The following is a 12,387-nucleotide window of genomic DNA, read 5'->3' on the forward strand; positions in this document are numbered from 1 at the left end:
GGAGCAAGAACCAGAAAAAGGCTACATAGCATACACATATACAGATTTCAGAAATTTTCTGAATATTCCAGAAATCGAAGGAAAATGGGGAGTGTTTTAACCAGCAAAGGATGGGGGCGTGGACAGTTACCCAACTTTCAAAAATGTTCTTGTTTGTTCCGTTTACAGTTTAATTAAGTTAGAAAACAACGTTGTCACTTGTTTCTCAAACTTCTGATGCCAGAGAATTTTCACATTAAATCACATTTGCTACCTAGAACTGCACAGTGCCCAGTGGTGTCTGTAGGGTGACACGAACAAGAATCTTGTTTCAACTTGTACAGTGTTTTCCTTCCCAATATTGATAACTTCTCGGAATCAGCCTCAAGAGTCTCATGACCAGAGCAGTTCTGCCCTTGGACTGTTTCAAAGCTGTGGTAGTAAATAGGTGAAGGACAACACATGTTGGGAACCAGCAGACTCATCTTCTTTATCCTTGCACCTTACAACCTTAGCTGTGGTTGAATTGGTAGTGTGCTGAAAAATGCAATATCGAGTGGAGGGACACTGGTGGTTTGATTTGTTTGTGAGCAGTATTACATAGATGGCTCATGACTGCTTTCCCTTTAGATTGCGATTGCTTTCAGTTCTTGTGCAATGAGCACCCTGATGCCGGGCAGCTGGGCTGTGGAGGGGTGTGTGGGGTCTGGCCCTGGTGGGTGCTGAGCAGGGGCTGGGGCCGGGGGGGCTCTGAGCAGCCTGTTACACACCGCGGTGCACTCGGCTGTGCGCACACAGGCTCAGCACAGAGCCGTTTGGGGGCTGCCCCCAGGTTCTGCAGCTTGTTTGTTCCGTGTCCGTCAGGCTCGTCTTGTTTTCAGCTGAGGTGAAAGACTGGAACAGGAGGTTGAAAATATGTAAAATCTTTACAGCTGCTAAATTACTGGATTTATTAGCCGACATGAGAGCATTAGTGGAGAGGTCTAATCTTACAAGTCTTTTTAAAGCTTGTTAAGAAGCAGGCAGAGCAGAAAGACTTCGTGGAAACTACTGACTAATGCCTTATTTGTCATCGATTTCTTGTTTATAGCTTGTGTAAAGCTATACAGAGCTTCTGTTAGGAGCCGAGTCCATTATGCTGGGCTTTACTTGATTGCTTTATACAGTCCAATCTACAGGTTACTTTGCTGTGACTGTCGGACAGCAGGAAATTCCTTATTTGCTGTTGTGTCTGCTAAGTTGGCTACCACATAAAGTGGGGATTTGGGGCAGTAAAACTGGTATGTGCTTATTATCTTTTTTAGGAGTAGCTAAGTAAGTTAATATTACTACGTAGTTAGAAGCAAGCACTCAACCGTTTATTGTTTTCATGTAATGATGTCTGCATCTTTAGGGTTTTCTTGTACTACAGTCTTTGCTAGTAATGCGTTCTCCATGTGAAACTATTTCTCTACACACAAAATTCTATCTTGGAATGCTCAGAGAAAAATTATCTAATCTTCTAGTAAGAGTGCTTTGCCCTCACCACTGTTTAAGAGGAGGTACTTTTGTGTGATTCTAATAGTCAAAAACCTTTAGTTGTGGATCAGTGCTCAGAAGCCCTCGACGTAACAGTCTTTGGGGGTAGGGGAACGAAAGGGATCTGATGGGGTGAAGGGCGTTTTAAAGGTATTTGGAAGTTACTGCGTTTTATCTTGGTTTTTTTCCGTAAGTGTTCCAGACATGTGCTAAGACTGCAAATGAGAGTTTGAGGTATCCACCAAATGGTAAAGGATGGTTAGTCAAGACGGATAACTGAGTGTGGCTGACAGCAAGGGGAATACGGTGAGCAGGAGCCTGGCGGGGAGCGCTGGGCCGGGCCGGGAGGAACCCGCCGTGCTGTTCTGAGGGGATGCTGTCGCTGGAGAGGGAGGTGTTACGGCAGTCGCATGGCTTTGCTAAATCAATTGGCGTTCTCAGAACGAACTATTTTGAACTAGCAGTATTAGTAGATGCGTGAAGTGGCAAAACTGTTTCTCTCATCTGATCCAGGCAAACTTTCTTTCAGTCACAAATCTGTTTCATTAGCACGGGGAGGATTACATGGTCCTTTGAAGGCCTAGCTTGTTGAGTTTTGCAGGCTTTTTCATGCACTGGAGTCCACAGTGCTAATCTGTCCTGCACTGGGATGTCTGAGGAAGCTCGTCGTGGTTACCTGATGTGCCGGTTTAAAACTGACGGTTGTTTTTTAAACCCTCATTCGCTTTCAGATGGGGAGATGACCTGTGGAGCGGGGGCTGAAAGCTCTCCCTCACTGCAATGACAGTTAATACAGTCTCTGGTAGCACAGATTGGTTCTGTCAGCGTCATAAAGTATTGCTTTGCAGCTTGGAGAAATAACAAAATACAGAATACATTTTAGCATTTAAGGTCTGGCTGGTTTGGGGTTAAGGGAGGGGTTGTATCCTTTCCACAGGAAGCTCTCGAGCTTGTTGGCCATAGGTAGATTTTCTTACACGTTGTCTTTTCTGAAGACATACTTTTATTTACCTTTCCTGCATGAGAAGTAAAGGCTTATACACACCAGAAATTCTACTTGTGATGAGTAAAATGCAGTATCAATATCCACTGTGACTAGAGACTTAATATGCATTAGTATTTGTGTGTGAAGGGCAGCTAGTAAAGCAAAGCACTTAGAAACCTACCTCAGATCTAAGTAGCTTAACTTCTCTGAAATGTCGGTTCAGTGAATGCTGAATCTCTGCTGTCAGCATTTAAGGGTTAAGTTTCTCTTTCCAAAAAAGTATAGATTTTTCTCTTTGTTTTGTTTTTTTTTTTACTTAGAACAGTTTACTACTGTGGAAGTAGTTGCGTAAACATTCAGCTTTAAGTGCAGCTTGTGTTAAACCTTGGCGTGGCGCAGGGGTGCACAGCCCCTCTGTCCCAGAGCCACGTGGAGCCCGCACAGTCTGTTCTGTCCCCTCATTTCATCAACCAACACGCCTGTGCTTCTGTCACGTGGGCTGTTGAGCGCCTGGCAGGTGAACAGATGTGTGGGCTTGTGTTTGGGGACAGAGGAAATGACACCTGTATTTGACTTATCCCCAAAACTGTGTTGGGTCCCAAGATCGTGAGCTGATCACCTCGGCTTTAGGAAGCTCTAAGTTTTAATATTAAACTAGCGTAGCTTAGATTGGTTTCCTAGACGCATATTAGACAGTTGTGAGAAAACAGGAGTATCCTAATTCTGCTTTATCTAACATCTGTTTTCAGCAGTACTGTTTGTTCCTAGCAGGTTTTTGTGTGCATTGCAGTAACTTGGCAACCTGTAGGTTGCACCATTCCATGAATTCAGTGTGCTTTTCACCATCGCGAAAATTTTCCTTTCCAAATTTGAATATTATAAGTACGGCAAAGTGAGCATCTGCGATTATACCATGTTCGGCAATCCCGGCTGAAACAAACTGCTCATGCAAATTTGCAATCCGGTGTGTTTCTTCAAATCTCAGTCCAAAAGTCTTTCCTGAAATTATGTTAAGAAAGGATACTTGTAACTTTTTTCTGGGAATAGTAGTTAAACAGTTACAGCTACTTAAAGTTCCTAAATACAGATTTGGGCAATATGCTGGAAAACATAACCCCTGAAAATGTGATTATTTGCTGCTTGTGTTGTTGGAGCAGAGCTCGTGTTTGGCCTTTCGCTGCAGGCAGAGGCATGACCATGGTTTGTGCAATCCTGTTAATTGTACATTCTCTGTAAACTTGAATCTCCTTATGTTAGAAATGGTAAAAAGGTTTTGGTAATGGTGTCATAAGTGTGCTTTGGGAGAATGAATCTTCAGTTCCATTGCCTGTGTTCTTATTGATGGCCAACATTCTCATGCCATAGATTAGAACTTGCTGGGATTTTGTATTATACCATGATTTGTAGGGAAGAAACAGAACACAGGAGGGAAACCCACTTATATTATGGGGCTGGTACCTGTTGTAACGCATGATTCATCATTTTGAATGAACAGGGTTTATTGATACTAAATAAATCTAAGCAATTCCCACTCACACTTTAAACTTCAAAACTGCATCTTAAGCAAGCCAGTAAAGCAGCGTATGGTACAAACATCTTCAAGGAAATGAAGTTTACCACTAAATAAGATGTAGAAACCTTGTTTTTTCAATAGGTAATGCAGAGTTCACAACTCCCTATTGAACAATCCTTGCTGCTTCCTTCCCTGGGTGTTTTAGTTCTGCCTCCACGTGTGAGCTCAGAGCTTGGAGAATTTTAATGGAATTAATAAAAAGTTGAAAATATGGCTGTTGCCTGCCCTGTGCTATTGTAAATACAAAAATAATATGACATGGTCTGAGATGTTTATGTTACAGTAGTTTTTCATAATTGTATCTAGAAAAAGTAGATTTAAAAATATGCTTTGACCAATAGATTTCAAGAAACTATTCTCTTACCTTTCCTATTTATAAAAATACTGATAGAAAACCTGGCATAACATCTGTAAACCGAAAATGTGATGGCTTAAATGTGACTTAATTTGTAAATGCCAATTTTAAATGCACTGTGATAATGCCTGTTGCTCCACATCATTTGTTTTTCATCACCGAAACACCTGTTTCTGCGGAGTCTGCCGACATGTGGTGAATCTGGTATAGAGCCACCTATGTCTTAATTTTAAAATACTGGGCTGGATTAGAAGGGGGTGGTCAGTGGGTCAGAGAGGTTCTCCTGCCCCTCTGCTCTGCCCTGGGGAGACCACACCTGGAATATTGTGTCCAGTTGTGGCCCCTCAGTTCCAGAAGGACAGGGAACTGCTGGAGAGAGTCCAGCGCAGCCACCAAGATGCTGAAGGGAGTGGAGCATCTCCCGTGTGAGGAAAGGCTGAGGGAGCTGGGGCTCTGGAGCTGGAGAAGAGGACACTGAGGGGTGACTGATTCATGGGGATCAATATGGAAAGGGGGAGTGTCAGGAGGATGGAGCCAGGCTCTTCTCGGTGACAACCAGTGACAGGACAAGGCGTAATGGGTTCAAACTGGAACACAAAAGGTTCCACTTGAATATGAGAAGAAACTTCTTCCCGGTGAGGGTGGCAGAGCCTGGCCCAGGCTGCCCAGGGAGGTTGTGGAGTCTCCTTCTCTGCAGACATTCAAACCCACCTGGACACCTTCCTGTGGAACCTCAGCTGGGTGTTCCTGCTCCATGGGGGGATTGCACTGGATGAGCTTTCCAGGTCCCTTCCAACCCTTGGCATTCTGGGATTCTGTGATTCTGTTAATTCATATCCAAGCATGCTCAACGTTGGCTTGCCGCTACTTCTGCCATGTAAATGCAAAGAAACATTACAGAAAAAATAGTGATAAGTCTCTAAAATCTGAATAATCTGTTGCTGTTGCATTTGATATGGTGACAGTATTGTGCTGTGAAGGCTAATTTAGTAGGTTTCTGAGAGGGAAATAACCTTTGGAACTCTTATAATATGCAAACTAATTAGGGGTTACAGTGAACACAGCTGTTTCTGCCAAGCTCACTAAGCTAGGAATTCAACTTACTATTTTTAGGCAGCTTATAATGTCTCTAGTTCTCAATGGTACCCATGTTATTAATTAAAAAAAAATTCTTAATGTGCGTTGATCACGCTGAATATCTAGGTAAAATAAACATTTTTAGTGCAACCTGTCCGTTACTTTTTAAATTGAACAAACAATGTGGATATACAGACACAACGGAACGCTTCAGGTGGCACGTGGGCTGTGTTAACACTGAAATCGTGTCCATCACTTGTATGAATTCAAACTGACGCTTCCTCAGAGGCAGAGGCATGAGCCCTGGAATGAATTAATTGTTGTTTTCTGGAAATCGTTTACATAGAATGGGTCTGGCATACATATTCCCCCTTTTCTTGCCCTCCAAGAAAGTTGCCTTTCTCCCTTATACAATAATTTCTTGCATGTTGTTGTGTGCATTCTAGATGCTTTTCTGTTGATCCCTGAGATACTGTACAGATCCTATAAAAATTACTATAAATTCTATCCTGAAACCTAAAAATGATTGCAGTTAACTGCACTTCTGCAGACTATGAAATAACTGCACTAATAAAAATTTCGAAAGCAGTGCTGGTGGAGCTTATTTTGTGTAAAGTGCTTACAGTTATATGAGATATTATCTAGATTAACTTCAAAATTACATTCTGAACTGGTTTATTTTTCCTGGTAAGCTGTACTTGGTGCCTTTGGCAACGATTACTGGATAAGCAAGAGCTTTCCTCAGAATCCGTGTGTACGGAACAGACATAACCTCATGCAGAAATTTGTTGCTTTTAAAAAAGGAGTCAGTCTAATTTTAACATAACATATGGCGAGCTGGTGTCTAAAACTGCTTTAACTGACTACTTTCTAAAGGCATATATAACTAGTTTAACTTGAGATAAGAATTAAGTCTTAGCAAAACTACTTGAATTCCTCTTTGCTTCTGTTAACACTAATAGCTTGCTTACTCTGTCCTCTAAATTACAGTAAAGATCTGAATTTACTTTCAGTCAGTGTTGAGTGTAGAAGATGACGCTCGCAAATGAATCCCATTTTCACAAAATCCTGTTTTCGCTTCTGGTTTTCATGATGGTAAGAGACTTTCAGACCAACTCAAATCAAGAAAATAAGAACTAGGCAAACTCCAGAAGTCCTGATTCCTAAGTAATATTCCTCTTGTTTCTGGTTTTATATCGTGGTGGCAAACAGGCCATTGACGGTTCATCTAGAAGTGCTTTTGTATTTAGAAAGATTTTATCACCAAAGCTGTGAAGGAAACGCATGATTTCCAGGCTTGGCTCCCGTGGCTGAATGGTGTCCGCTTCCAATGACGATTCTTTATTCTATAGCGTTAATGATGGGGTAGGGAAGATAATGTAAAACTTTCTTCCCTTGCCTCTGGGGAGCAGGGAAGACAAAAGCATTCCTACAAGAGCCTAAAAAAATTGCTTGGAGAAATAGTCTCCCTTCTGAAAGGAGAAATCTATAGTTGTTCCAACACAGCTGTCAGCCCAAGAGCCCCACAGCGAAGTGGTTGGATTCCTAAAATGGAAGTGAGAAACATTGACTCTTAAGTTAGAAACCTAATGAGTTCGAGCATAGAGGACGAAATCTAATCCGCTTGGAGAACACAAGTAGCATGCATAATAGCAACCGAGAGGTGTCTCCTGACCATCTTCAATGAGTGACTTCATTAACCGGTGCATTTGCGTTTTTTGGGGACACAATTGGCTATTGGGAAGAGAGGGTAAATCAAAATGACTAGCCTAGCATAAAGGCCTGTCTCTTTCACATTGAAACCCTTCAATGTGCAGCAGTCCAAGCTGATATAAATATTTATTTTGGAATGTAATGCCAGCAACAACAACAACAAACCTGACACTGGAGCATCCAAAGGACAAGGCAGTGATGTGAAAACATGGATGGTATTTTCCTTCATAAGACCTAGAAGGATATTTTCGTAACTTGGAGTCTCTAATGAACTTGAAAGGATTATGTGCATGCGTATTCTTACATACAGCCTATTTTTTTCCCTTTGCATGCAAATTCTAGTGCTATGTTAACAGCATAACAAAAATGAATAGGTGATAAATCTCAGAGCGTACAAATTCTCCTGCTTTCTCTACTACTCATTGCATGAACTGTGGTTTCGAGGAGGTGCTGCAAGGTGCCAAGTCAAGTTGGATTTGTAGAGCTTGAAAAGTGAATATGAGAACGATTCTGGAGCACTTCAATTCTTGTTCGGGGAATCAGGGCCTGTTCTGCTGCGTAATGTGTGGGTATCAAATCAAACTCTGAAAAACAGAAGTTCTGTATTTCTTCTCTGTACCACCAGGAGACTTTAAGAATGTGTGTTTAATGTATGCTTAAACTGCTGATAGACAAATGCACAAATGTTGGTATTTCTTTAAAAAAAAAAGTAAAAACCAAAAAACCTTTGTAGTCGTATTTTGTTTCTTTGAAGTATTTGTCCTGAGCAAAATGACTGTGATGTTTGTCTGTGAAGCAGCTAAAGTGCTGTGCTGTTTGTTTGGCTTTTAGTCAACATACTTTCCAGGAAAAGGTGAAAGGACACAAATACCACAGACGAGTTTCGTTTGTAGTTCAGTAAATGTGAAGTGTATGTTTTCACCTAAAATGAAGTCTCTTTTTAAAAATCTTTGCTGAGGCTCGGTAGAAAGACTCCAACTTCAGCTCCTTAAATGTGCAGGGCTGCTTGCTTCCAGACTTGGGAAGTGGGATATTATTCATCATGACCACCGAACTTGTTGTGTGCTTGGATGCTCTGGGTCCTTTGGTCACTGTAGTAGTTGTGTCACAGTTCACTCGATGAGCATGTTCATGATCTTCCCAAACAGCAACAGCAGATCCCATACTAAACAACTGCCGGGAGTCTCTGTTTAGGCAGATTATGTTGTCCTATGTTACATATGTTGGTACAATACCTAGTACCTTAGTACCATCTCCAATTCCTTGTTAACAGTACTAATAAAAACGCCAGATATCCTGAAAATGTACATTCATATTGGTGGGCAGCATACTCACGAGGTCAAAAATGGGAGATAAGCTGAACAGTTCTTTACTGATTCTTTTTCCTTTTAACTGATAAGAGCTTGAATGTGTTGCCTGCTGAGGGCACTCAGGGTGGTAGTGATGGAGCTGGGCCTGGTTGCAGGATATCAGCTGGATCCAAAATGCTTCATTGTTGTCTTCCAGATGCCAGGCCAAGTTTACCTTCTGAGCAGTAATTCAGTTAAAGGGTCTGTTTATTTTTAAACATGACAAGAAGTCAGCAACTGTAGTTCTATTAGCAAAGACATGATTTTAAAACACTCAACCCACTCCAACAAACAAACCAACCTACAACTCAGAAATCCACAGGTGCCTTTTTGTTCTGTTGTTCCAAATTAATGAGACAGTTTGTCAGCGTGGGGAAGAGCAGTGGGGAAAAGACAACTTCAGACGGGTTGTCATACAGCGGACGGGAATGAGGAGTGTGATTATGAGCCAGGTTTTGTCTCTGTTCCAGAGCACAGGCTCTGGTGCCCCATACCTGAACAGATCAAGTCACACACGCCTTTTGTGTGAAAGGAGAGGATGGCGAGTTAGGAAATGGAACTGTGAGCCCGTGCTCGTTTACAGGAACATTCTTCTGCTTCAGGGTTTAAATGTGTTTGTTTCAATGTACAGAAATCAATTTACAGGAAGTCGGGCTCGACTGATTCACTTTCTGTGTATCGATTTCTGCCCAAAGTGAAACTTCTGATATTAACAAAGCATGGGGTTTGTTTTGTTTTTTTTAAAGACATCACTTGAAATGACTGAAAATAATAAAGCCTTTTCTCATATTCTTGAAGGTTGTGGTTTTTTTAAAGGTGAGATTTAAATCTGAGTGACAAGTATTCTGGGTAATTCCCGTAACGGTGATGAAGTTTACAACTGGTTTGTGCCTATATAGAACAAGAATTCTCAGTGTTTTCCTGTCTTTATTTCAGTACCTTTTCTTCATCTTCTGAAAATAAATGAGCCGATGCCAGGTAGATAACCTGTTGTCAGGGCTCCGAGAACAGGCTGTCCAGATGTTGGTCATGGCAGGTAACGAACCACCACCTGATGGCAGCTCCTGAAAGAGTGAAAAACTTAGAGGATAATACTAAAGCTTATTCCTTCAGTCTCCGATTCTATTCTGTTAAGATATAGGGATTAACAAGACCTTTTTTTTCCAGCTTCCCCCTCTTTGTCTGCTGCTTCTGGTTTTAATACAAAATTAATTTTCACCCTTTCTTTTCCTTAGTTTTAATTCTGCAGCATGTAAAACAGCATATAAAACTTTCTGAAATTAGAGGAATTAGGGCGAATTGTTGTTTTACAATGAAAAGGTAGTAGCTATAGATCACTTCAGATTTTTGTTTTAGAGAACATCTCTTAAGACACTACGCAGATTAATAATTCAGGGATGCGTTAGAGCTCTAGTGCATTGAAATGCAAAAACTTTATATGGAAAGTGAAATATTCTTCAACTTGATTAACAAAACCTCATGCTCATTGACAAAATCCTAAGGCAGGCAGAATTGCTTGACGGCTCCAGTTTTAACCGAATCAAAACATTTACTGAGCACCTTTACTATTGAATAGATTTAACTCAACTAGTGGTGGTTTTTATACCCCTATTACTGTACTTACCGTGATTCATAGAAAACTCTCCTTAAATCCTTTCTGTCAATATTCTTCTGTAACTGCTCTCAAGCAGCTTTTATTGCTCTTCCAAACGGTGTAGCCCTTGTTGTAAATAAATGATCATGGATTGATGATCGCTTTGTGAGTACTTCTAGTTACCCAGTCATCTTAAAAACTTGCCAGAGAAGTAGGTTTATCCTCTTCACGTGCAGAATATGCATGTGCTCTCTAAGGGTTTTCAGCTGTCGGATTAGCGGGTTAAATTCAGAGCAAAATCCAGGTTTTATTTTGCTAATGGTAAATAAGGATGAAGTGGGTTTCCGTAGCCTGATGAACACAACGTCATCCTTCTGACAGAGCTTTTGGATAAACCTGTTACAGATTAAACCATGTCAACATGGCATTGCCTTCTACTATCTTTTGGTAAATAGGATCCTGGCTACCAAGAGATACAGTGTCAATTGGCTGCTCTTAAACAGCTAGGAGGAAGGTTTTAAGTTCAGTTTTATTGTAGATTTTTACAGAAGAAATTCTATCTCTATAAGCCAGATATTGAATTTTTAAAATAAATTGGAAATTCACACCCAAATGCCACCTGTTGTACTGCTATTAACTATGCCAACTGAGGCAATTAGCTTTCAGCTAATTCCAAGCTGCCCTTGTTGGTGAAAAGGGGGCACTGAAAAGCAAGATTATTACATTTTATTATTTATTATTTTAGTTGGATGAGCTCATGTATTTTAGGATTAAATGGTGATAATGGATTATGTGGGAATTCGGGGTGGTAGTACAGTCTTGCTTTCTTAACATGACCCGAGGTTACTAACAGCGTATGTAGAATCTGTGAAAGGGAGCAGGGGATTCTGAGTATAAATAAAAAATTGTATGGTTCCTATTTTGTGAAGTCAGAGCTCCCGTTGAGAGACTGTAAACTCTGTGCTGCGGTCCCAAGGGCATCTCTTGTCCTTTTGTTTCCAATTTGCAACTTGTGATTTGCAGCTTGTCTGAACTCTGCAAAATATCCTGGTTAAGCAGCACAGTGACCTGGTTTTGCTGTGAAGAGGTACGAGAAGCAGCTTTTCTCACCCCTCCTTCACCTTCTAGTCCGTACAGTTTTTGTGTCCTTTTCCTCCCCTCCGCACCCGCCCTTGCAAAGCCTGCACACGTGGTCTTCACCTCGTTGTTGGGTTTGAGGGTTTGCGTGTGTGTGGCGGTAGCTCAGCCGTGATGCTGTTAGGTGGCGCGTGAGGTGTCAGAATGAAAATATTAGGTAAGTAGGAAAGGAGGGCTGTTTATAGCCACAGTTGTCAGTTTATGGAGCCTGGAACACCCATTAGGTCAGGAATCACACATTTTTAAACTCAAACAAAACCCATAGTGCAAACAAATGAAGGTCTGGATTTGCTGAGTTCCTTTGGAGTTGCAGAGCTGTCTGGGCTGTCAGTGCACCAGGCTGAGGTAAGGTTAAACCAAAACTCCCTCTTTAGAGACCTCGAATGTTTGGGCAAATCTCATCTCTGGGATGATTTTTGTTATAGGACAAGAGTGACTGAGTTAGAACCTCTTGACACTTTAAAGAGATGGTGGTTTATTTCCTGGCACTGACTCTGTTTGATGATAGAGATAGTAAAGCTTTTCTTTTGCACAGCAGCTGTCAAGAAAAAGCCATTTAATCTTCTCAAAAATCTCTATCCTTCCCAAAATGTCTAAGATACGCTTCTGGAGGAGATTGAATGTCTGGGTGGAAAAACAGAGATGGATGTGAAGAAGAAGGGAACTTGGGTTGTTTTCTTACACTGACACTCCTTTCGGTTGTTTCCTGTTTTGGCAGTGAGTACATGGCTACAAAACAGCAGAAGTGGAGTGTTGCTGCCAGCTACTCTGAACTTCTGCTGTTATGGGTCATAAATTTCAAGGACAAACTGTATTTTGAACTTACTGAAATTTGAGAAGTCTCATGTAGTTCTTTAACCTAATATTAGAGTGGAATCTCTGATCGCCCTGGCTCTGCTGCAACCTTCAAAACAATCAAAACGAAGAAGTCAGTTTTTACTCATTGCAGATGGTGACATTGAAGCAATACAAGAATTGGAACAGCTGAGTTCTGTAGAATTGCAATGATTTAATCTACAGCAATATCTTCCTTTTGACAACAGGCAAAATAAAATGGAAATGACCCAAGTCTATGACTTTGTCCCTTCTGGAAGTGTGTACCCAGGC

At 41.2% G+C, this 12,387-nt stretch overlaps 1 protein-coding gene across 2 annotated transcripts in view; it reads left to right on the plus strand.

Annotated features, from left to right (window-relative positions):
• PTPN1 (protein tyrosine phosphatase non-receptor type 1) overlaps positions 1 to 12,387 on the plus strand; it is a 38,676-nt gene that overhangs the window by 8,308 nt on the left and 17,981 nt on the right. The window lies entirely within an intron of this gene.

The sequence above is a fragment of the Patagioenas fasciata genome, chromosome 16, assembly GCF_037038585.1.
Source record: "Patagioenas fasciata isolate bPatFas1 chromosome 16, bPatFas1.hap1, whole genome shotgun sequence".
NCBI classification, from domain to species: Eukaryota; Metazoa; Chordata; class Aves; order Columbiformes; family Columbidae; genus Patagioenas; species Patagioenas fasciata.